Consider the following 24087-nt stretch of genomic DNA (forward strand, 5'->3'; position numbering starts at 1 on the left):
CCTGTCTCAGCCCGCTAGGGGAGAACAGTCAGATGAACTCAAGCAAAGACGCTGTGTCGCTCCAGATCTTCCTGTCCCCTCAGGTTCCGTGGCTGGGCAGTTCCATGAAACTCCTGGCACCTCTACACCCAGCCCAACCACCCTGCAGGGCTGCAGAGGGCAGAGGCAACGGCCAGGGCTTGTACAATGGCTAGACCCCAGGCTGCAGCTTCCTCCCAAGGCAGGAGTGTAGGGTGGATAGTCAGGTCAGGACTGCGGTATCAACAGGAGTTCTTGGTTTTGCTGACCGGAGCTGAGGGCCCTCTCTCACCTGCTTAGCGCTCGGGTGTGTGTGTGTGGAGGGGAGGTCATTTTGATGTTCTCAGTGGTCCTGAGTGCCTTTGTTTCCACCGGTCCAATTGGTCTGCTTTTCCATGCAGGCTTGGGAATGGGGACCAGTCATTAGAAGCAGAGCGCACAGCTTATACACTGGCCGTGTCCATTCACAGTATGGCCCCTAGTAGTTATGTTTGGGGAAGTCAAAAATCTTTTGGAACCTCAAGTTCCCCATGCGTAGAGCGGGGACAACGCTACTCAGAACTGTTGTGGGGATCCATGAGCTAACCTAGGTGAAAATACACTAAGAACTGAAAATAGAGCAGCTTTCACTGTTGCTAAAAATAGGGATTGACTAACTTATCTCTATCATGACTGCAGCTGATGGCCCTGTGTCTTCGTGTGTCTCTGAGTGTACCATGCACATGTTGCAAAACATGAACAAGATGACTCAGGTGTAGCAGATGCTCAATATTTTGAGGCATAGCTGTCTGTCATGCACATCTGTGCTGTCCCCAGGTCCAGCTTCCTCTCACAGGCTGCCAAATGCATGTGTGCAGAGCCGTGAGGCCCAGCAGGAAAACTCTCTTACACTTTCACTGAGACGTGAAGCAGATCAGATGTGAAGCAGGCTTGTTTCCTGGTAGAGTTAATCACCTTGCCAATACACGAGTGTTGATTAACTGATGGAGTCAATGCAGCCTTTTTTTGTCGATTTCCATTCCTGTTGGGTTGTTTCTCTCCTTCAAGACAAATTTGTCAGAGCATTAGAGGCCATGTACCCGAAATCCACTACTTAATTTACTTTTAATCCCACGAAAAACCAAGACTGATAAAAGTGCTGATGGGCCTTAAGCAATTGACTGTTCCAGTTAAGGGAGAGTGATGCTGGACCCAGCTAGTGATGTTGGACCCAGCTAGTGATGCTGTTTCCAGCTAGTGATGCTGTCCCCAGCTAGTGATGCTGGACCCATCTGGTGTGATGCTGGACCCAGCTAGTGATGCTGGACCCAGCCAGTGATGCTGTCCCCAGCTGGTGATGCTGGACCCAGCTGGTAATGCTAGACCCAGCTGGCTTTGCTATCCCTCTGAGCCTTACCCAGGGAAGGCTTTGCCACTCCTATGGGGCCTGAGATATTGGGGTTCTTGACATGACCATGCCTGGGTCAACAATACATGTTCATTCATGATTCTTCACTCCCTACAAGTTTGTTCTCCAGATTCATCCAGCCAACCCTCTTACCCAGAAGGGCCACCATCAAGCAGTGCTTGGTCACTACCTCAAGCCCACTGCTTAGCAAGCAGGCTCTCTAGCTGCCCTGACTCCTGGCTGGGCCAAGCAGTCTTCACCTTCACCATAGGAACACCCTACCCTCCCTTGTTCTCTCAACCCTACCCCAAGTCCTAGCTCAGACCCTGCTTCACACATATGACCTTCTCTGTTGAGCTTGACCAGATGGGCAGACAGAGCCCTGACTATCCAGTAAAAGAACCCTTAGCTTAGCTCCCAATACTAGAGAATCACTGTGAGTAGCAAGCTCCGCCAAGCCTCACAGGAAGAACTGAGACCCATTGTAGGTTCTCTTATTAGTAGCCATTCACAGTGGGAAAATCTGAGGACAATTCACACACAGAAGGTGACCTCTAACAATTAGCCTATCTGACAGTCACACAAGGTCATATTGCATAAGAGCCCAGGTTCCTCTTTTTCACTTGACGAATCTCCTCTGATCTGGGGCATTATAAGCCTATATCTCTACCAGACCGCCACAACTTGCCTCCTTAGAATAAAGCTTGCAGGGGTCAAGGAGGACCCCCAAGGATGGCACTCCCCTGCCATGATGCAGCATTTGGAGTTAGGCTAAGCTGCTTCTTTGTTTTGATTTAAAACTATTGGTTAATCAATAATTCTGCTTTGGGATCCTGTGATATTCTGCTGCTGAGCCCAGGAATAAACAGGAAAGTGTCTTGGTGACCTTAACCCTGTGTCATTGGGTCTGCATGTCTGTGATGAGAACAGAGCAGGAAACATGAGTTTTATCTTTTTTATATGTGGCAACAGGCTTTCCACCTAAGCAGGGGGGCCGTTGCTGAGGCTGGGAGATATTATTGGATTGAGAGGAAAGTCAGCCTACCCAGAAGAAAGACTCTGCCTGATTCATTCTAAAGCCCACCCGACAGACACAAGAAGTCAGCAAATAAAATCGTCCCCCCCCCCCCCCCCCGTTCCCAAATCTCTGGGGATGAAGTTCAGGATGGCTAGATTGTTTGTGCTGAGGCATGATCCCTAAGCAGAACTGAGCAAGGCCGGGAGCTGCAAGGCCAGGTATGATGGGAAGGGAATCTCAGCTAATGCTTGGGATTGTAAACACATCCGAGACAAGCCATAGACAGTCAAGACCCATCTAGATGGTGATGGTTCCAGTGAGGAGACACACGTGAGGTGGCAGGCTTTTGTTCTGCCACTGATTCCACAAATCCCTTCACTGTAGCGGCTTCTGCTTACCAGTTTACTTTGATCCCATCAGAAACACAGTAGGAGATGCTCCCAGGGAATCTAAGAGCATCCCCAGCGCAGGCCTGACCTCTACTCTGACCTCTACTTGACATTTGCTTGGTGATTTAATTTACCTTTTTCCGCTCACCTTTCCCTCTCTTGTTTACCTGGATCTCAATTGGATTTAGCAGCTGAATTTTCATTACACAAGTCAGAGGTCTGAGGGAAGTTTATGAGATTTGAATTCCTGCCAGCCGGGCTGTCTGTTCTAGTCCATTCCCCTTCACATCCGAGTCCGCCCGGCCGTGCTGGCTCACTCCAGACTTGCAGATTCAAGAAGGAGCTTGTGTTCCTCCCGAGGTTCCTTCACTCTCAAGGACAAACCTAAGGGCTGGGTAGATGGCTCAGTGAAACGCTTTGCCTGGCAAGCATGAGGACCTGAGCTTTCATCCCCCGGCACCTGTATAAAAGTCAAGCACAACAGTGCTCTGGAGAAACAGAGATAATAAGATCCCTAGAGTCCATTGCCCTCGCTAAATTGATGAACTCTGGATTCAGTGAGAGACCCTGTCTCAAAAAATGAAGTGGACAGCAATTAAGACACCTGACACTGGCTTCTGCTGGCCTCTACCCGTGTTCACACATATATACACATGCCCAACAAACATGCACACACGCACGAACATATACACATAACCACACACTCATGAAGGACAAAAACTTAGACGGTGTCTCTTGCTGTGTGTCCAGATGGGGCAAAGCAAAAGCTGGATGAACACAAGCACAGGCCTCATCATCTGCTTGTGACTCAGCTTCCTCTGGGGAAACACTTCCCAGGTCTTCGCTACCACGGGTGGGAACATGGCTGGCAGGGAGTGGGTGGAGGGGTGGCTTAAGCTCCCATAATCCACAGCTCCTTCTCCCTGGACACCAGTACCGATCTTACAGGCAAGCACAGCGTCACTGTGGGAAGGACCACAGGACAAGCCCTCCAGGGTTTTCCCATCTACATGCCCCAGCTAATCACAACTGTGGGAACTATAGGTGGGCAATGCTTTTCTACTCAAGTGACCGTGGAGGAAAATAAAAAGAAGGGACAGCAGCTTTGCCTAAGAGGCTCCTGTGCCCAAAGCCTACAACTCAGCCAGCTAGAGTCCCAGCATGGACAGCCATGCAGACGTGGAAAAGCCAAGTGCTCCTGTGACCCAAGATAAAGCCGTGATTAGAATTGACTATAAAGAGACAGCGCCTCGGCGGGAGGACAGACTGACCCCAATCAATCTTCAATCGCCTCTCAGAAGGGTTCTTGGGCAGAACAGACGAGTCAGCCCAGCAGGCAAGAATCAGGGTAAGGGCTTTCCACCCATGTCATTTTTTTCAGCTGCCCTCGAAGTTGCCACTGCCCCACCAAAAGCCACAATGGGCATGTCATAGTAGCTTGGTTGGTGAGGTGGGGTTTGGGCACAGCCAGGCCTCAGCATGAAACTCTCCAGGTGACATCACTGGCTGGCATCTTACATCACGGAACTGGTCAGAAAAATAGACTGGACAACTCATCCTCCCCCGCAGTGGACAGAATTACCAGTGAAACACCGACTGGCCTGCAAAGGAGCTGTGTAAGTAGCTGAAATCTCTTGATGTCCCCAGGCCTGCAGGGGAGGCACGAAGGCTATCAGCCGAAGAAGGCCACATGGCTAAGTGGGAAGGGGCCAAGAAGAGGGAGTCTGCGAGCATTCTAATCCCACAGAGCCCCCACAGACCAGAGAGCTGATTACTCCCAGAAGGACAATGGCTGGGAGGCCGACCCGACTGTCAGAACAGCACAGGACTGGAACACTGCGGTGGGTCTGGGTCCCCTGTGGTTTCTCCACTGTGTCTCTGACCAGCCAGGGCTTCCCTGAGGTTATTCTTCCAAAGACTGCGTAGGACTTTAACCTGGAGGCGTTAAATGGATTAAATTTAAGGTCTCTCTTTCTTCAGAGGTATTTAAGCGGGGAGGGGAAACACAGGGCTCTGTGGGTTTCCAAGGGAGAATGTGATCAAAACTCCAAGTGTCTCCTTACATCTCTGCACTTCTGCAGTCATTTGAAAAGTGGAAACATAAGACCAAGAATAAGGAGTTCGTCTTGCAACTCCTCCCCCTGCACACACCAGTGAGACTCGGCCACATGACTAAGAATTCCCCAAGAGCATGTAAACAGCAGTGGTGTGTGCAACTTAAGTTGTGTCCGCTCATTATACAAGAGCTGGGACCTGGACACAGGCCTGGGCCTCCTGGATCCTAGAGGTGACGGAGCTGCAGGGTAGGATGCCACCTGATACTTCGAAGACATGTGAGCACTGGGACCCCTGGGCCTCAGCTCCTCTGAAGGAGAGGCTACACCCACCCTATCTCAGAGCATACTAAAGATAAGACTTGAATCTCCAGTGAGTGGAGGGAGACAGGAAGAGAGAGGATGCAGGAAGGGCAGGGATGAAGAAAGGAGAGAGGGAAGGATGGAAGGAAAGAGGAGAGAGTGTGCAAGAGAAGAGCACAAAAAAGGAACTTGGAAACAGGATCCAATATTCACATAACAATAGTCCATAAGATAGAGGAGAGAAAACAGAGAAGACATCACCAATGAAGCAACTCAAGAAACTTCTTTCAAGAGTGAAGGGTGTGTTGATAACTTGGAAGGACATACAGAAAGACCACCACCATGGTGGGAATAGGTCCACCCCAATGCACATCACCATCTTTTGGGTTTCCTGGGCTGTCAATCACATAGTTCTTTGTGTCAAACATATTGACCAGGCAACATGTATTGGAAGAAAGAGAAGGAAGTTTCTCATGGACTCACCCTCCCTCAGGTATGCATTAAGCTGGTTAGTTCCATAGTACTAACAGGATCCCATGTTGAAATCTCAAACAGACCTTGAACTTAGGTTTTGTAATTCAACTGAATTTTAATTCCTAATGTACTAGGAGTGCTTAAAGAAAAACATCAAGAAAGGCCTTTCAATGATATAAAGTATCCTAATAGACTATAATTATATGGTTATTCCTTGTGTCTTGCTAACAAAATAAATTATATTAATAGGTCCTCTAGGGTTAAATCATTCTGTATTCTTGGAACAAACATTCTTTCATAGTGATTACCCTGCAAAGAGACCCTGAGGAAATGACCCACTATTCATAAGCAAGATTCACCTGGACACATTTTTGTGGCCGTTGTCATCATAACTGATGATGTCCCATTTGGGGCACATTTAGGTATCAAGGTAACGCTTCCTTCGATACAATAAACCTGGAATTTTTCATCCCACTGCATGCTCTGAAGCACATAAATAGGACAAGAATTACCCATTCGGACAGAGGAGAGAATCAATCCATAAGATTATATACACATTCAAAGGGATGACAACGTGCTACATTATTTGAGTTGTGTTTTCTCTTATTCCTTGATTTTTTAAAAATCTTTCTCAATATTATAACTTCATTATTTTATTAATTTAAGTTTTCATATTTTTTCCTAGAAGTTTCCATTACATCAGCTTTCTTCCCCTGATGCCTTACTATAAAATATACCTATCATTTAAATCATTTGGGTTCTTCCAAAGAAAAGCAAACTAATAGTGTGAATTATATGTAATATATAACACATTATAATTCACATTACATAGAATGCATACACTGTATATATGTGCCCAAAGAGAAACAGAGACCCAGAGAGACAGAGGCTTCAGAAAGAAATGGGATACACATTAGATGCAATCTACTCATGCAGATTTGGGATAGTCATGTCTAAAATCCACAGATAGGCAGGGCAGTAGGTAACATATGGATAGGAGACAAGATTTATAAGATAGTGCTAAGGCCTTCCTTCACAAGCTGGGTGACACCTATGCACATTATGGAGGGCCATCCATTACCCTCCAAGTCCACTGTTGAAGACTGATGTCTGGTCAAAGAACTGGGAGTCACAGCCTAGTCAAGTGGACACAACATGTTAACCATCACAGTGAGTATCACCAACTCAAAAATGTGTTTTCTTTTCTGATTTTCACATGATGAAAAGTAGGGCATTGCTCCTGCCAATGCGAAGATCTGACAGCTTCCTGTGGGACTAGAGCAAGAAAGGTCTCTAGACACAGCTTCATTTTAAGCAGTCATACCACATGGATTGTATGACCTGGCAGGATCTTCTATGTTGGAGCTGTCTTCCAGTGTTTGAACACAGAGCATCCGGAGGTTGGGGCAAGACCAATCGGAGGATCACAATGAACCTCCTGGGAGTCTGCAGCAAGGGCATGCCATCTTGAGCAGATAATTACATGTCTATTTTTATCACCAGATGCGCCACTGAGGTCTGGCAGAAACAGAATTCCTGGCCCTGGTCACAAGTGACCATGTGACCAAAGATGCCTGTGATAAGCTTTGATATTTTGTACCCAACAAAGCCTAAGTCAAGACAGACTTACAGCAACCCATTATTAAATGGTAGTGGCTCATCTAGTTTCTAGCAAGAGTGAGATCACAGAGCATGCCAGAGACCACGGAGGATGAGCATCAGTCTGGACCTCAGGGGCACCAGGCATCTGTCCCTCTCTTGTGTCTCTGCAGATAAAGGTTGAGTCTGCTCACTAGGGAAGAAGAAAAGGCTGAGCTTGGGTTATAAAGAAGTCACGTAAGTGTGTGAATGTGTAGTAATAATCAGGGTATCTTTGAAAAGTACTCTCTGTGGGCATAACTTTGGACAATGTGTGGCCATTAATTCTGAGTGAGGAGAGAAATACTCTAGACCATAAATAATCTCATAGGCAGTTGTGAGTTGTCTGGCTAGATCAGAAGCCTTGGAGAGGAAAAGATTAGATGATGCGAGTCAGGGAATGCTATGGTAGAGGCATACGGACATACGGACACATGGGTGGTGGACAGAGAGGAGAAAGAATCAGGTGCTAATGTCCTCTGGAAGGTGTCCATATTTAGAGGGCACTATATAAATAAGTAGGCAAAAATTCAGAGTAGTTTGTGCCAACTCTGTCCTTGGCCCTTCCAATGGCATGACGTGGTCACAGTGGCCGAGATGGAAACTATGCATTCTATTCAAAGGCCTGTTCTCCCTGGGACTGATGAGATCATTGTTGTAACTGAATTCCCAACCTGAGGCCTATGCTGAGCTCTCAGTGTAGTGTTACCTCTCTGGTAGACCAGTTGTCTACCTGGAGCATGCTGGTTAAACCAAACCCCCTTTCCACTTTGTAAGGGCTATTATTACCTCACTGAAACAAATGTGCCTGTAGCATGGCTTGACTGCCTTCTGATTTCAGGGTCTCAGGCAGATCTACTGTTGAAGTGAACCATGATTCTTCACTGTCCATAATCCCACAGGGTACAGCAATTTAACAGCAGCCCCACCTCACAGCAAAGGAAGTGTAGCATGGTGGGTTCACTGTCCAAGTCACCATACTGCACTGACCTGTTCAGAAGGGACCGTCTAGAAGGAGCAGGAGCTGTAGGGACAGGCACAGTGTCAGCTTAGGGTGAGGCCCACCAAGGGTGAAAGCAGTAATGCATGCCCTGCATCAAATCCACCTGTCCGGCATTGTCTCTCCACTAGAAAAACACGAGCCTGGGAAGCAAAGGGACAGGAGAAGCAGCCACACTCGTCACTGAAACAGGGGTTCTCCAGATATCCTCATCAGACCATGGAAATGTTCCGAGGACAGATGAAGCCATTGCAACCCCACAGTAACACCTATCAGGCCCGCCATGCTCCCAGCTCCTCCAGAGGCAGAACCATGGATAAGATCATTCTTACTGAAGGAGAGCTGGGAGGCCAAAGCCTCCCATCCTGAAACAGGTGCATGTCTCATTCTCTAAAGAGAAATTCCCTACATTATCTTTGGACATTAAGAGAGTAAAGATATGAAGAATTTAGAGGACTCTTTTAATCTTTTTACCAAAATTGAGAGCAGTTCTTAAAATAGCCAAGTTAATCCTCACATGGAAAGCCTCAGAGGTTGTGGGGGCCCACCCTTAGCCATCCTGACTCAGTTCTTGTGAAGGGCCGGAATCTTCATTTGTGACAAGGTCCCAGGGGTGTTTTCAGTCCAGGTCCACTCTGAGAACTCCCTTAATCATTCCTCATGGCTCTTATTTTCCATATTTAGACACCTCCATGACCTTCTTCTGACCTCTACCATGAACTCTTTCATGAAAGGCTTGTCTCTGCAAAGCATGCTTTCAGCAGACTGCCCAGCGCAGAGCATAAAAGAAGGATTACTCCGCAGTATGCTGTGTCAGCTGCTCTTACACCCCTCAGTCTTTCATCGGCTGAGCCTCGCCTGCAGAGATGATCTGTGGGCAGCACCCATCCACCGTGACCCTGGCTCTCTGCAGCCCACAGCATCCTCTTCATCTTGCACTGGAGACCCAAGGGTGCATGCAAACAAATGCCTCAAAGCATTCCGGCAAGGGGAAGAATTGCCACACACCTTCCAATGGAGGGACTTCCTTTATTCATAACCACAATGAGAAATGTGAAATATACAGCATTTCAAAATGAGTTAGGATAGTAAATACCTGCTTGAACGGAATAGAATTGAAATGAATTGTCTGAAGCCCCGTCGTTGGCTTTCACCCACTACTATTTCCATCTTTCTTTGTACACTTAGGAAGAGCCTTTGTTTTCTGAGAGCCAAACTGTAACCACGTTCCAAGTGGCCAGGCTCGCCTCTGACTTCTACAGTGGGCCGCTGGGTGGGCCTGCCTCTTATTTGAATTAAACATAATTTATTCTCAGTGATCCATTTCTCATACTCTGTTCTTCTCCTGAACCCCAGGCTTTTAACTGCTCTGCAAACTGTTTTCTCCCATGGGACTGTCAGAATTAGCGCCCCCCCAAGCCCCCATGTCAACATCCTTTAGGGAGCCCTTCAACCTGACCCACCTTCACCCCAAGGCATTTTGCTGCTTAGCACTATGGCTCCTATTGGAATTGGTGTCTCCGATTCATTAGATCTCATTAGAAGAACTGAGTGGGGTATGCTGGCTGCTGCTCTTCTGGCGCTCCCACACATTCTGTGTATTCATTATGGCTGCCAGCTCTCTGGCCCAGTGCACAGAGCTGCAGCTCAGGGGAGCTGTGGGCACAGGTCGTGTAAATGGGTTCCCCAGGAGGGCGTGGGGATTCCCTCGAAGGGATGCATAGCTCTTATGGATGGCTGAGGTCAGTAGAGTCCCCTGAAGTGAACCTGGAGCCGAAGATGCCAAAAAAGTGGGATTTTCCCTGTTAGTGCTCCTGTCAATCACAATCTTCCTCCCTCGTGTTTTGGCTGTTGCTGGAGGTGTACAAACACAGGTTCCTGATGTAATCTGGTGTGTAGCTTTGGGCTTTTACCCGACAGATGCTGGAGAGGTAGCTGGTGCTCACTGTTTTCAGTCTAGATGTTATTCTAGAACTCTTAAACTATAATCGTGTCATAAAAGCACATTATACGTGTGTAACACAAGACTTGAAAACCTTCAAAGGGCCAGGGAGTAAGCTACACAAAGCAGGTCCACTGTGATACAGTGTTGACAGACAGGAGTGTCTCAACCCAGGCATGTCCACTCACAGCCCACAGGCCACATGCCGTGGAAGAGGGCTATAATGGCGGTACAACACAGGCATGTCCACTCACAGCCCACAGGCCACATGCTGTGGAAGAGAGTTATGATGGCAGTACAACACAGTCATAAACATACCCAAAGCATTATGAGATTCTTCCTTGATTTTTATTTTCAATTTATTGCACAGTTCTCCCATGTGAACTTGGTAGGTGACAATGTTGTGTGTCAATGCCATAATAGGTTAGACACACCTGAAAGGGGGCCTCAACCTTCAGCCTCGTCAGCCATGGCTATGGCTGAAGTCTTGCCAGACAGATCCTCCTGCTTCATCGATAAAGTCCAAATTTTCATGTGACAATTTTTGCCTTTAAAATGCTGGCAACTGACCTAAGAATGTTAAAAGCTCAACACAAGTCTGATGACCAACTCATCCCTCAAGCCCCCATCCTGTGCCTCTTACCATTTTACAGATGGGTGAGCTGGATATTAGCCCTCCCTTCCCCATGAGAGGAAACAGAGGTCAGATAGGCAGTGACTTGCTAAAGTCCTCACAGCTAACAGCCAAGCCAGGTTCAGCTCTTGGAGGCTCTGCTTTTGCCTAAGGTACATGGTGTCCTTACTAATTTTTAGCTTACTGTGTTCAAGAGGGACCAGAGGCAGCCCCCCTATACACACACCATCCTACACTGCTATGTCACACCTGCCACACCCATAACACACCCCTGGTTAGAACCTGCTACCATACAGCTGGTAATCCTACCCGCGGAGAATAAGACCACTACCACGATCTAAAGTCAAATTTGAAGCAAGCTTTAATTAAATACTGGCGAGGTTAATGGATTCTCCAGCCAGATCCATCTCTGGGTTTCCAGAAAATGGCCCCCAGTCACAGTTTTCAGGGACTTAAAAAGGCAAAACCCACAATTCACTGAATTTCCCATTGGGTCCAATCAGGGGCAAGTTTACATCCTGACACATATCCCACCCACGTGTGATTAAGCACATCACATGTGTAGTTGGGTCAAACAAATTTGTTTAGGGTAGTGAAAACATATGACTTGTTATCTCCCATAAACAACAGCCTCCAGCATTTTAGGAACTATCTGTCCTTGGGCAAGGGGCTTATAGGTCAGAGACATTTTTGTTTCATGGATGTCTTAGGCATAGTAGTTAAAAATTAAAACATAACTCTGGCTTTCACACAGCACCCAGTTCTGGTAGCATAGTCTAGCTGTGTTCTTAGAGAGGCACAGAAACCGAGCGTTTGAATTGTTTTTCATTCCCGGTACAGCCCTATGCACACAGCAAGCAAGCAGAAATGATTTGCTTTAGTGCATTAGCCCTGAGGGCTGACACGGCATGATGCAGACAAGAGGCTCTGCCCTCACTCCAGCTGACAGAGCCCTTGTTTGTGTTCACTCTTGGAGCTCCAGAGGAGTGCAAGGAGAACACAAGGTCCAACCTCTTGCTAAGCTGTGAGCAGCCCTGGGAAGTCCCTTCACCTCTCGGGAGCTGTAGCCCTCAGCAGCAGAGTGGAGATCATTAACCCCCTCCCCACCCCCACCAGCACACTTCACAGACTCATCAAGATCGCACATCACGAGAAGGAGAAAGTCAGCAACCAGGGACAGAGGCTAGAGCAATCTGAAGTTACCTTTGCTGCTGGGGAACTCCAAACGACCTGAATGGGTCAGTAACGTCATTCTAGAAGAACACACACTCATACTTCCCCCACAAATGGAGTTGTAGATGTTGTGAGATGGAGAGAGAGAGAGAAAGAGAGAGAGAGAGAGAGAGAGGACTTGGTGGGTGGAGCCAAGGTGCCCGTCTTGGTGGGTGGGAGACAGAGACAGCACTCAGTGGAGAGTTTATTTGTTGGGGGGAAGAGAAAGGGGAGAGAGAGGGAGGAGGGAGGGAAGGAGGGAGGGAGAGAGAGGAAGGGAGGAAGAGAAAGAGAGTCCAAGAAGTGGGTCTGAATGCTAAGAGTAGCGGTGAATCAATAGAATTTAATGGCTGCCCCAAGGACTGGACAGGGCTCTCCATGTTCTGGGATACCTGGTTTGCTGGGAGATGCTGATCCAATGGCCCTCGTGTGTACCTGTGGTCTCCCAGCAGCCTGGCAAAGATCCGAGATGCCTCAGGCTACTCCTCACTGTAGAAATCCTCTTCACATGAGAATAAAAAAGTTGGGGAAAATACTGTCCTTTTTCGGGCATAACAAAGTTTTCTCCTCAGAGTCCAGTTCACCCGGCATTTATACAAAGGAACTTCTCTTAATGGGATAAGGGATGAGAGGAGCAAAGAGCAGGCCAGCTTAAACTAGTTTAAAGCTCAACAGTTGTTGGGTGAGGCTTTGAGAATACAGTGGGTTCTGATGGGGAAAGAATGGCCGATGCGTGGCCCTGAGAGGATGTACAGCCACCTTGATATGTTCATAAAGTCGGGTTAAACTGAATATCAAATGTACCTTTAAAGTGGAAAATAAAATCTTTCCCAGCTTGAGCAGGAAGTGGAGGAAGCTCTAACCTTTCACCCTTGAAAAAGCACAGATGTGAATGGGATCTGTCTTCCTCAGACTCTGGACATCCCTGGCAGACCCGGGAGCCAATTTTTGTTTGTTGTATGTATCGGGGGAGGGGGTCCCTTTATAGGGGGTCTCTCTTTTGAAAGAGTTAGAGGATACACACAATGCAGTCTCAGAACAAAGAAGTCTGATATTCATAACACCCTCCCCTGCTTTTCCCAGGAGGATACAAAAATAGCTCACGGTGTGGCTACAGGCTATCAGGAGATTGACACAGCTCAGTCAGGGTCTTCAGGGACAGGGGGAGAGTTTGTTATCTTCTGTCATTCTCGCTGTCTGCTAGGGAACCAGGGCTTTAGGGGAAATTGTGGCTGTATCTCCTTTATCTGCCCCCATTCATATCCCCAGAGACCTGACTGTCAGTTACCCTTCCAGGCTGGGGCCTGTCAGATCTAGGAGAGAGGTTGGCCTGACTCCCTAGGCTGTGAGCTCCAGACTTAAAGCGACAAGTCCGCAATCCATCATGTCCTCGTGTGAAGCTGAATCCGGCCACTCTCTCACTGTCCAGACCACTCCGGGACCTCAGCTTCCCACCTCAGCAGGTGCTCTCGGTGGTGGCTGGCCCTGGAATGACCTGCAGTGGATGCCTGGCCTGGCCCAGACCTGCGACATCTAACTAGAAAGTCTGATAGATGGGCTCAGTGCCCACGGACTCACAAACTCACAGGTCCCCGGTGATGCTGACACTAAAGATTCAGAGCCACACCTCAGGAACGACTGGGACGCTGAGCTCTGGGACCAGGTGGAACTGCATCATCAGGACCCTGAGCTCTGGGACCAGGTGGGACTGCATCACCAGGACCCTGAGCTTTGGGACCAGGTGGTAAGCATCATCAGGACCCTGAGCTTTGGGACCAGGTGGTAAGCATCACCAGGACCCTGAGCTTTGGGACCAGGTGGTAAGCATCACCAGGACCCTGAGCTTTGGGACCAGGTGGTAAGCATCACCAGGACCCTGAGCTCTGGGACCAGGTGGGACTGCATCACCAGGACCCTGAGCTCTGGGACTAGGTGGGACTGCATCACCAGGACCCTGAGCTCTGGGACCAGGTGGGACTGCATCATCAGGACCCTGAGCTTTGGGACCAGGTGGTAAGCATCACCAGGACTCTGAGCTCTGGGACCAGGTGGGACTGCATCACCAGGACCCTGAGCTTTGGGACCAGGTGGTAAGCATCACCAGGATCCTGAGCTCTGGGACCAGGTGGGACTGCATCACCAGGACCCTGAGCTTTGGGACCAGGTGGTAAGCATCATCAGGACCTTGAGCTCTGGGACCAGGTGGTATGTATCATCAGATTGTCTCGTGCACACCAGGGTACCCAGCAGCCTCCCTGGCCTCTATCATAAATGTCAGCAGCGGCCCCTCCTGTCACACCCCAAGCTACCCACACATGTTGCCAAATGCACACTTGCCCCTCTTAGGAACTGGTTTAGAGGGACCAATAGACCTAGAGGAACCAGCTCTCTCTGAGGGCTCCTGGGCAAAGGCCACCTTTCTCTCTGTGCGCATTTACCCTATTATCTGCCTTCTGACTGCTGCCATCCTTCCCTGCCTTGTTCACCCCAAGTACCAAAAGAGCACTCTTTGGTTCCATAAAGAATTCTTTCCCGAACTTACCTGTCTACCAGTGTCCACTGGTCCTCTCTTTAGCACCTAGATTCAGCACCCTGTCTCCCCCATTCTAGCCAAAAGGGCTGGGTGGGTCCTGATATCTGAATGGCAAGAAAATGTCCCCTAGAGACGGACAGCTCGTGGGATAAAAGCTCTTGCAGAGGATCAGAATTCCGTTTCCAGCACCCACATCAGGAGAGTCAAAATTACTGGTGGCTCCAGCTCCAGGGGAGTTTACACTCTCTTCTTGCTTCCATGGGTACCTACACGCCTGTGTACACACAGAAGTAAAAATAAAATTAAAAAAAGAAACCATCCCTAGCCATGTTCACACTCTGAAAGTCTGCCTTATAGGCTGCTACTGGGGAGCTGACAGGAAGGGACTCTCAATGGGTCCTGCTAATGCCCAGCTTGAGTTCAGCATGGAGGCTGGGGCAGGGGCAGAGCTCTGGGGAATACCGACGAGCTACAGGAAAGTGGTCAGATCCCAAAGTCAGCCAGATCCTACCCCACATGTCAGGTCTCCAGCAAATATTGGGGTGAGTGGTGGAGGTGGGGGTACAGGACAGATGGGAATAAGCACAGCTCAGGGAACGCAAACTGAACATGGGATGTCAAAGTTTTCTGGGAATTCATTGGCCCTTCCTGGCCTCAGGAAATCTCTTAGTCTCTACATCTACTCTAAGTCTGACATCACCATTACTGTGATTTCATCCTTACCCTCTCACCCTCTTTCTGCCGTTCATGAACCCAACTCCAACAGCAACAGTTCCTTCACCACACACAGCTTGCCCTTCCTTTGCTACTCACTGGGCTTGCCTTTGGAATCAGAACTAGCTTAAGTGGGAGTCAAATGTATCCACAGAGAGGCTCCATGATAACGCTTCCCTAAAGAGAAACCCGGCCTTCCCCACGAGGAGTCCTTTAGCACAGTTCTTCTGAAGGTATAATCAGCGTGTGAGGGCATAGTCGGAGACGGTGGACCACACACTCTGGGGTAGGGTTGGGGAACCCATCATCTGCTGCAACTGTCCACCAGGCAGTCCTGGTGCATGCACGCAGAGAAGCAATGTGCTAGACGTGTCCAGCTTTTTGACAATGAGACACTATGCTCTCTCTACGGCGTTTATACTCTGCAAACCACACAATTGAGCTATCAAAAAGACTGGACTGGGGAGATAGCTCAGCTGGCAAAGTGTTTGCCATACAGGTATGAGGACCAGAGTTCAGATCCCCAGGACCCATGTAAAAAGCCAAGAGCGGAAGCCTGTATCGGTAAGGGGAGGCAGAGACAAGCATATCCCTAAAACTCACTGGCCGGCCACCCTAGCTGACCGGTGAACTCCTGGATCAGTAAGGGATCCTGTCCCTCCAAAAATTCGTGAAGAGCAAGTGAAAATGACATCAGACATTGACCCCTGGCTTCGAAAGGAAAGCAAATATGTGCACATGCGCAGGAACATGTAACATGCTTGAGCATGCACACAGGCACACGCACACACCTCACAATGTTTCAAATAAATTTACAATGTTATGCTGTATCACGTTTGTAGCTATCATCACTAGCATATCGCCACATGTAGTCTGAAAGCCATGGGTTGGACATGCCTGTGAGCATGGCCAGCATTTAAAATAGATCCCTCCCACTCTGCACAGTAAATGTATATCTTCTTAAAATCTGTCAGTGAAGGCAGAGCATCTGGGTGCTGATGCCTCCCAACAGCTAGAGAGATTCGAATCATTTGAATAGTTCTGTAGGTTACAGACTTCCTCATGAAACATTATATAAATTTCCAAACACTTGCAAATTCGGAAGCATATATTGTTCTTTTGATTTACACCCATAATGGTACTCGCACCTAAATTATTTATGCAATATGATAATGTTCAGTCCGTTGTAGACTCTCTGAGGTGAGCCAACAGATAACCACTTTCCTACCTGAAAACAAAATGTGTCAGGCTAGAATAATGTGGTATTTTCTTAGGACTGAAAGGATGGTGTGATTTGCAAATGTCATGTTTTCAGGGCATGAGTAAAATTCTCATTATTCATAACCTGGGATCCAAGGGGCTGTTGTAAAGGCAAACGAAGGGAAATGTTACATCCAAACATGCCAGGCACATCGGCCTTCTCTGTGGCTGTCTGGGCACGGTTGCCCACACAGGCTGATTGTTTTAGGTTTGACATTAATGACCTCATGGAATCAGCTCAATGCTCTAAGCGCCAGCTGCAGAGACATGTCAGGGATGGTTTCTGAATCAGCCGTGCACACGTAAGAACAAAGCAAAACAGGATAAAACTGTCACCGGGAGACCTAGGGAGCAGCTAACAAGATGTAAACCCACGAAGGCTTGCTCTTTTGAGGTGGTGTTGCCTAGGATTGCCATGCAGCAAGGGTACCAGACTGATGCCTCCCTGAGGCTGGGTGGCATGAACGATGGGCATTTGTCTGGAGTCCACAGTCTTTGTGACCACTCTTCTTGATGAATGGCCCTTTCCTGTCCCTTAAAGGATGGCTTCGGAATACAGAGCACTGGCAGGTTATTCTCCAGGCATCTCCTATTTCCTCCAGTTCTTTTCTTCCAACCTCGTGTAATTAAAAGTCAATTCCACACAATCAAAGAAGATAGAAAATGCTTGGTGTAGGGAAGGGATGGCCCTGAAGTCCGAGAAGCAGGCCAACCTTGAGCCATCAAATCACTCCACGAAAGGACAACAGCACCAGCCACTTAATCTTCCCACGGCATAGGTCCTCTGGCAGCCTCTCATGAGAAAGCTGAACAGTAGACAGAGCCTGGCATGACACTTGAGTGGCAGGAAGCTGTCCTCCTTTCCATAGTCATATACTCACACTTGACCACCAGTGTGATGTCATTAAGAGGGCGGTATTAGGCATGAATATTAAGTCCTGGAGGTTTTAGCTTCGTGCATGGCGTAGTGCAGTGGTTTTCAGCCTTCCTAATGTCCTTCATGTTGTGGTGATCCCCAACCATAAAATTATTTTCGTTACTACACATAACTCTAATTTTGCTACTGTTATGAATCCTAATGTAAATATCTGATAGGCAGGAGTCATGACCCGCAGATTGGAAACCACTGGATTCATGCCTGTAAAGAGCTACAGGGAACTGGCTACAGGTCTTCTGTACAAGGTCAAAACAAGGAATTCATCACTATATACCGAATGCAGGCTCCTTGATGGCAGAGTCCAGCCTTCAGCACTGGGGGAAATAAATTTCCTTTCACAGTAAGTTACCCAGTCTAAAGTATTTTATTATAGCAGTATAAATAAACAGATACAACATCTTTCCAGGAACTGAGACCAAATTACACACGGATGCCATGGGAGGCATGATTCAAGATGGCTCTAAGACTTCTGAGTGTTTAGACCCTGGGAGTAGGTTACTAACCCATCATCACTGGTAATTAAAAGGTCCGACGGAATCAGAGAGGACTCAGAAGAAGGGGAAGTCACAGCACATATTGTGAGTTCATGGGCTGTCCACGTTGCGAGCAGTCCCAGGAGCTACCTGCACGTGGCCTCAGGAGTCAAGACAGCACTAGCCAACAGCCACAGGAAATAAATTTCATCAACCTAATGCAAGCCTAGAGGTTCTAAACCCTGAGCCTCAAATAAGACTCCAGTCCCAGAGACACAGTCATTTCAACCTCCTAAGAAGACTCTCAGACCAGGGAGCACATGGTCTGAGCACCCAGATCTGTGGTAATTTGTCATACAGAAAACTGAGGCAAACACTGGATATTACTGAAAGGAATGTTAGTTAACTCGGGGTTATTTACCTAATGGAAGCATGAGTTTATAAAAGAAAAGGCTAACTCGGATGGACTCTAATGAACCAAACCAGCTAGAAAAACTGTTATAAATTCTAGAGTCGACAGACTAACGCTCTTGCCCGTTCACTCAGCTGAGTGACTTCTGTGTTTCTGGCTTCCTCCGTGTGTCTTTGTCTCCCTTGTCTCTCTCTCATCAGTGCTGTGTTTAGCATCGAAGCCATGTCAGAAGAACTGGCTCTGTGTGTCATCTTCTTCTGAGAGTGGTTCCCAGCCTCCCAGATTATCCCCACCTACAGTCAGCTCTGGTGACCTCCAGAGGTGTCTCACAAATATTGACAAATAAGCACCATGGTCTGGGGTGTGGGGCTCAGCAGTGCCCCTGTTCTTGCCCAGCTCTTAATAAGCCCTCTGATGCCCTCTTGGCTTTAACCAGGAGAATGAGCTTTCTCTTCAATGGAATCACCAAGTCAACACAGTGTCAGAAACTCGCAACCTCAACACATTTGGAACTGTGTCGACCCCAGTCACCCGTGGGGCACTCATGTATAACTGGGGCATTTGTATCACCTCAATCGGCCAGTTGTCACAAGCCACCGCAACCCTGCAAAGGTCCTCCGCTCTGCCCCCACTTCCCCATCCAGCACCTGCTGATTTTTCATGGATAGAACCCTAGTTACCTTGAGGCACTTGGGTCTCTCTTTCTGCCACAGGGCAACTCTTAAAATATCACCCATCCCAGCCAGGCAGTGGTGGCACATGCCTGTGCCTCCAGCACTCAGGAGGCAGAGGCAGGAGGATCTCTGTGAGTTTGAGGCCAGCCTGCTCTACAAAGAGAGTTCCAGGACAGTCACAGTTACACAGAGAAACCCTGTCTTAAAAAACCATAAATAGGCCGGGCGGTGGTGGCGCACACCTTTAATCCCAGCACTTGGGAGGCAGAGGCTGGCGGATCTCTGTGAGTTCGAGGCCAGCCTGGGCTACCAAGTGAGTTCCTGGAAAGGCGCAAAGCTACACAGAGAAATCCTGTCTCGAAAAACCAAAATAAATAAATAAATAAATAAATAGATAGATAAATAGATAAATAAATAAATAAATAAATAAACAATGCCAAGTATCTTTAACAACAACAACAACAAAAATCACCCATCCCATCCCAAAAGCTAGCCACTATGAACCTGTCCCCTCTAGAGGAATTCTCTTGCTGAGTGGCCAGCCCATCCTCAGAACACTTTGCTAATTCACGGTTTCCTTGTATTATGCATGATAGGTCTCCAAATATCTTTCAGCAATTTTAGTAGAGCAGCTTGATACAGCTAGTGTTTGTGGAATAACAAACAGTCCCATAACTCGGTAATTTAACAGCAGAGGTGGACTGTGTTTTGAACGTCTGTGGGTAGACTGGTGATTTCTCCTATGGCTTTTGCTGGGCTTTCTCCAAAACTGCACAAAGTTGTAGGCCTGGAGGCTTACCGATGTGTCTGGTAGCTCATGCTGGTTACCACTGGGCACCCCGGTTGTCTTGTACAGAGCCCCATATTAGCCTGGGTCTTCCATAGTTTTCCCAGGTCAGCACTCCAAGGGACAGAAACCGAAGTCACAAACCGACACTTCCTCCACATTCTGTGGCTCAAGGCATATCAGCATTTGACCAGCCCAAATTCGAGGTGCTAAGAGGGTAAGATGAGAAAGTCAGACCTTGGTGGGAAGAACAGTAGTCACACAGCAAAGACAGCCACACTCAGTTCAGGGCAATCGAGAGTGATCTACTGACTGACTCTGTTCAGTTTCCATCCTTCACTCAAGTTCATGGGAACATAGTCCCTGTCCCTCCCCCTTCCTTTCCTCCTTACCCCTCCCTCTTTCTCTCTTCCTCTTCCTCTGTCCTCCATCTCCATTCTCTTACACACACACACCCACACACACACACACAGCACGAACCTTCAGAATCCTAAACTGGGAGACAAACTCGAGAAATAAGCTCATCAGTATCTTATTCCTGTCTGACTCTGGCCAAGCTTGCCTCTCTGGCTCTTCCTGTAGGATGAGCTCTCAAGGGCATGTCCAATCCCTTAAACACATTGGTCTCAAACTGGTCCAGTGTGACAAGACACGTCTGAATCCAAGGAGCAGGCCTTCGCTTCTCAATCGTGCAGCATTCCCTGCTCCCTCTGACCCTGAGCTGCTCCTCCTCCCCTGCCGTCCTCCCAAGCCCCTGGCTTGAATCCCCTGGAGCTAGAGTTACAGGTAGCTGTGAGTCACATGACATGGGTGCTAGAAACCGAACTGTGTCCTCTACAGAAGCAGTATACCCTCCTAACCACTGAGCTATCTCTCCAGCCCCACCAAGGGATTCTCAATGGTGTCTGGTAACCCTTGACTACAAAGAGAAATATTATCAGAGATATATATTGAGATATATATAATGAGAGAGAGTAAAGACTGGTCTGGCTTCTGAAATCAGGGAGAGACCAGGACATCCTGACAAGGGATGAAGTTGGTTAGGTGGACAGCAAAGACAGATGGTTAGCCAGGCCCAGAAACACTCAGCAAAGGCGCAGGACAGTAGGCAGATCACAGGCCGAAACCTCAAGGTAGGTGTTCTTCGAGAGCCTTGGAGAAGATTCTAGAAGAAATACAGATCAGGAAGTTGAGGGGACTGGACGGCAGATGCATTTCACACCTGCGAAGAACATTCCTGTGAGGAAAGAAATCGTGCTGACCGGAGCTCTGGCCATGTGGCCTTCACACGGTCTCCTTGAGAGAGGAGCCCTCATAAAAAGGGACCGGCAGAATCTGATTACTCGGTAGGAACAGCCAAGTTAATTAACTTGATAAATTTCGGCTTTCCTCCGTGTGGTATAGACACAGGCATATTCTGAGAAAATACAGGATTCCTTCTCCCTAGAGAAAAGTCCACTAATAAAAAGCCATTAACCTATGTTCTTTCAAAGTCTAAACTCACTGAGGAGGCAAGCTGTTTCCCCCTCTTGTGGGAGCATTCTCGGCATCCTCTTGAACCCGTGTGGCCACTCAAATTGCTGCGGTCCAACAGAAAACAAGCAAATGAACTCAAAAGGTTACCCGCCAAATTAAGAGTTAGGGGAGGCAAGACTGTGGGATGAGGAAGGGAAAAGAGGGGCTTTTTCAAGGACAACACTTAGAAATTATATTTTTTAAGGATTTTTTTTTAAGAAAACCAGCTTGGTACATTTCTATTTTAAAATTAATGGCATATACTTCATCAAAAATGCTATTTCCAGCAAACTGCACAGATAATTAAGTCTAATTTCAATGATGTTTGAAATAAGGGCAATAAATCTTTATGGGTCTTATACACAATCTATACTGAAAATTCATTTAAATTTCATCTTCATACAGTTTTTTCTCAACTTTGGAACGTTTTATGAGTTCATTTAGCCAATGCTATGGCTGCATGGCCAAATTTAGGCAAAGAGGAAGAGGAGATAGTTATTGGAACTGTCCTGTTCACACAGGACAGCTTCAACTTTTCATTGACTTCCCTTTCCGTCCCTATGTGTCAGTTCCCATGCCTCAAGTTTGAGAATGAGTGGATTATCATTCTCACCTGTACCCTCATGTTACAAGTCGTAATAAATGTTGTTTAAACGAAGTCCTCAAGACTCGAAATGATCTCAGGTTAGGAAGGTGAAAAGAGCTGACACTTTAAATGGCTCCCTGGAGAAACCGCTGTTAGGATAATTTAGGGCTAAACACAGCTCTGAACCTTCATCACCCACAACATGGCACTTAACAGAGAAATTCCTTCTGTGATGTGTTTGTTTGTTTGTTTGTTTGTTTGTTTGTTTGTTTGTTAACTTGCCCAGGCAGGCCATCAGGCAGAGAAAGTGATGAGGAATGCCATGGAGGTGAATTTTCCCATAGCCTTGGGTCTGGTGAAAGACATGGATTTCTCCTGGACCTCTCCTCACCACCCCACCACCCACTGTGAAGAGGGAGATGGCTTCCTGGAAAACTGTTGACTTGCCTCTGCACGTGTCTCTGCCTGATGCTTGTGTGTTATCCGGCCAGCTCAAGCGGAGGATATTTAGACATAAATTTCTAGAACACTGGCGGTGTTTATATTTTCCCTTAGTGGTCAGTAAGTGTTTTCTGTCAAGGGCGACAGGATACACAGTTTAGGCTGTGCAGGCTGGGGCAGAGGTAGCAGTCACAACTCAGTTCTGCCATCGCAATGCAGAAGCCGCTGTGGAGAATCACTGGCAGATGCGCTTACATCACAAATAAAACCGTCAGCCCACATGCTGTGGTGGCCAGTGACTGCTTTATGTGGCACCTGGAGACACAGAATCGATGTTGTACATTGGCCCTTTCGACAAAATGTCATGTGGGGAGGATTGTGTGATGAGAAGAATTTTTGTATATTTTGGTTTCTGTTTCAATACCTTCATCTGCATATTCCCAAGAAAACGCTTATAAAGGCTTACCATAAATCTCCATTTTCAGATGCAGAAAACAGATTTGCAGTGACCTGAAACTATGCAGGGACAGTCAGTGACCAACTGGGAATCCTCCCCACCCCAAATACACAGAGACTCCTACTAAGGATGAATTAAGTAAGCACAAGGTCTGGCCCTCAGCCACCTGGCCCTTCTGGCTAAGCAGAAACTTCATATAACCATTATTTTCTCCCTCTATTTCTTTTCTGATTGAGACAGGGGGTCTCATGTAGCCCAGGCTGGCCTTGACAGCCCTCTTACTGTAGCTGCCATTCATTTCACAGGCACTCCCCAGAAGAGTGGCCGAGGTCTTTCTGAAGGGCCCCTGGAGAGCTACACACTGACTTGGGATGTGTTTATTCATCTCCTTTGGCTCCCACCAGCAGAGATGATACAAAAATGGTTAACGATCACACTTGACATTTTTAAAAGATGCAATCAGATCTGAATTGTTTTTCATGTTGAAGGAGAAATTAAATAACTCATAATACTAAAGTACAGTTGTTTGAAGAAACAGCGTTTGTCAGAAGCCCACTGTTGCCTTTGGTGGGTCACGATTTTGTCTTCCTAGCAACTAGGTCATGTATTACTTCCTTCTGATATCAGGGTTTAACTGAACACTACAGTTAAAAACAGGCTCTCCGCCTCAACACAAAACCACTTCTTTTCAGATTCAATTACCTCACCTCCCGGTTCAACTCTAACTGTGTAGTCAACCCAAATGTTGTTGATCGACTACCATGTTCACGGTCCCTATCTCCCCAAATCAGATATCCCGGTGAAGATTGCGCAGAAGCCCTACCTGGCAGAGGTTTGCATAACACAGATGATGGGGAACATCCAACTCTCCAGCCTCCTCATGGGGGTGGGGAAGGCGGGGGGGTGGCCTGGAGAAGCCTCCCCACGCTTGACTCTCCTTACATGGAAAGTCAAGACAGTGCAGCCACGTGGTCCTGGAAGTGTTGGAGAACACATCAAACATGCACTCAGTGGTCTTGGCTCACAGAAATCCAAGGAAGGACCTTACACGAAAACTTAAAGTAGGAAGCAAAGATCATAAGTCACACAGTCCAAGAGTCCCTTCTGCGAGAATCATAAGCATGAACCCTCCTATCAGAACCAAAGTCTGAATTCTGATTTTAAGTGGAACTTCAGTTCTGTAAAGGATTGTGATGCAGCTGGGCAGTAGAACATTTGCAAAGCTTCAA

General features: G+C 47.6%; 1 long non-coding RNA gene across 2 annotated transcripts; it reads right to left on the bottom strand.

Moving 5' to 3' along the window:
- LOC128118289 (uncharacterized) lies at nt 1-24087 on the bottom strand. Of its 2 annotated transcripts, XR_008221121.1 has the most exons (3): nt 19872-24087; nt 14612-14876; nt 1-1058 (listed from the first exon to the last, which is right to left on the bottom strand). It is a non-coding gene; the product is annotated as an uncharacterized LOC128118289 (long non-coding RNA). The 2 variants fall into 2 exon arrangements; XR_008221120.1 differs by lacking the exon at nt 1-1058 and having other exon boundaries at nt 13101-14876.

This window comes from Peromyscus californicus, unplaced genomic scaffold (genome assembly GCF_007827085.1).
Source record: "Peromyscus californicus insignis strain IS unplaced genomic scaffold, ASM782708v3 Scaffold_22__1_contigs__length_63687245, whole genome shotgun sequence".
Taxonomy (NCBI): Eukaryota; Metazoa; Chordata; class Mammalia; order Rodentia; family Cricetidae; genus Peromyscus; species Peromyscus californicus.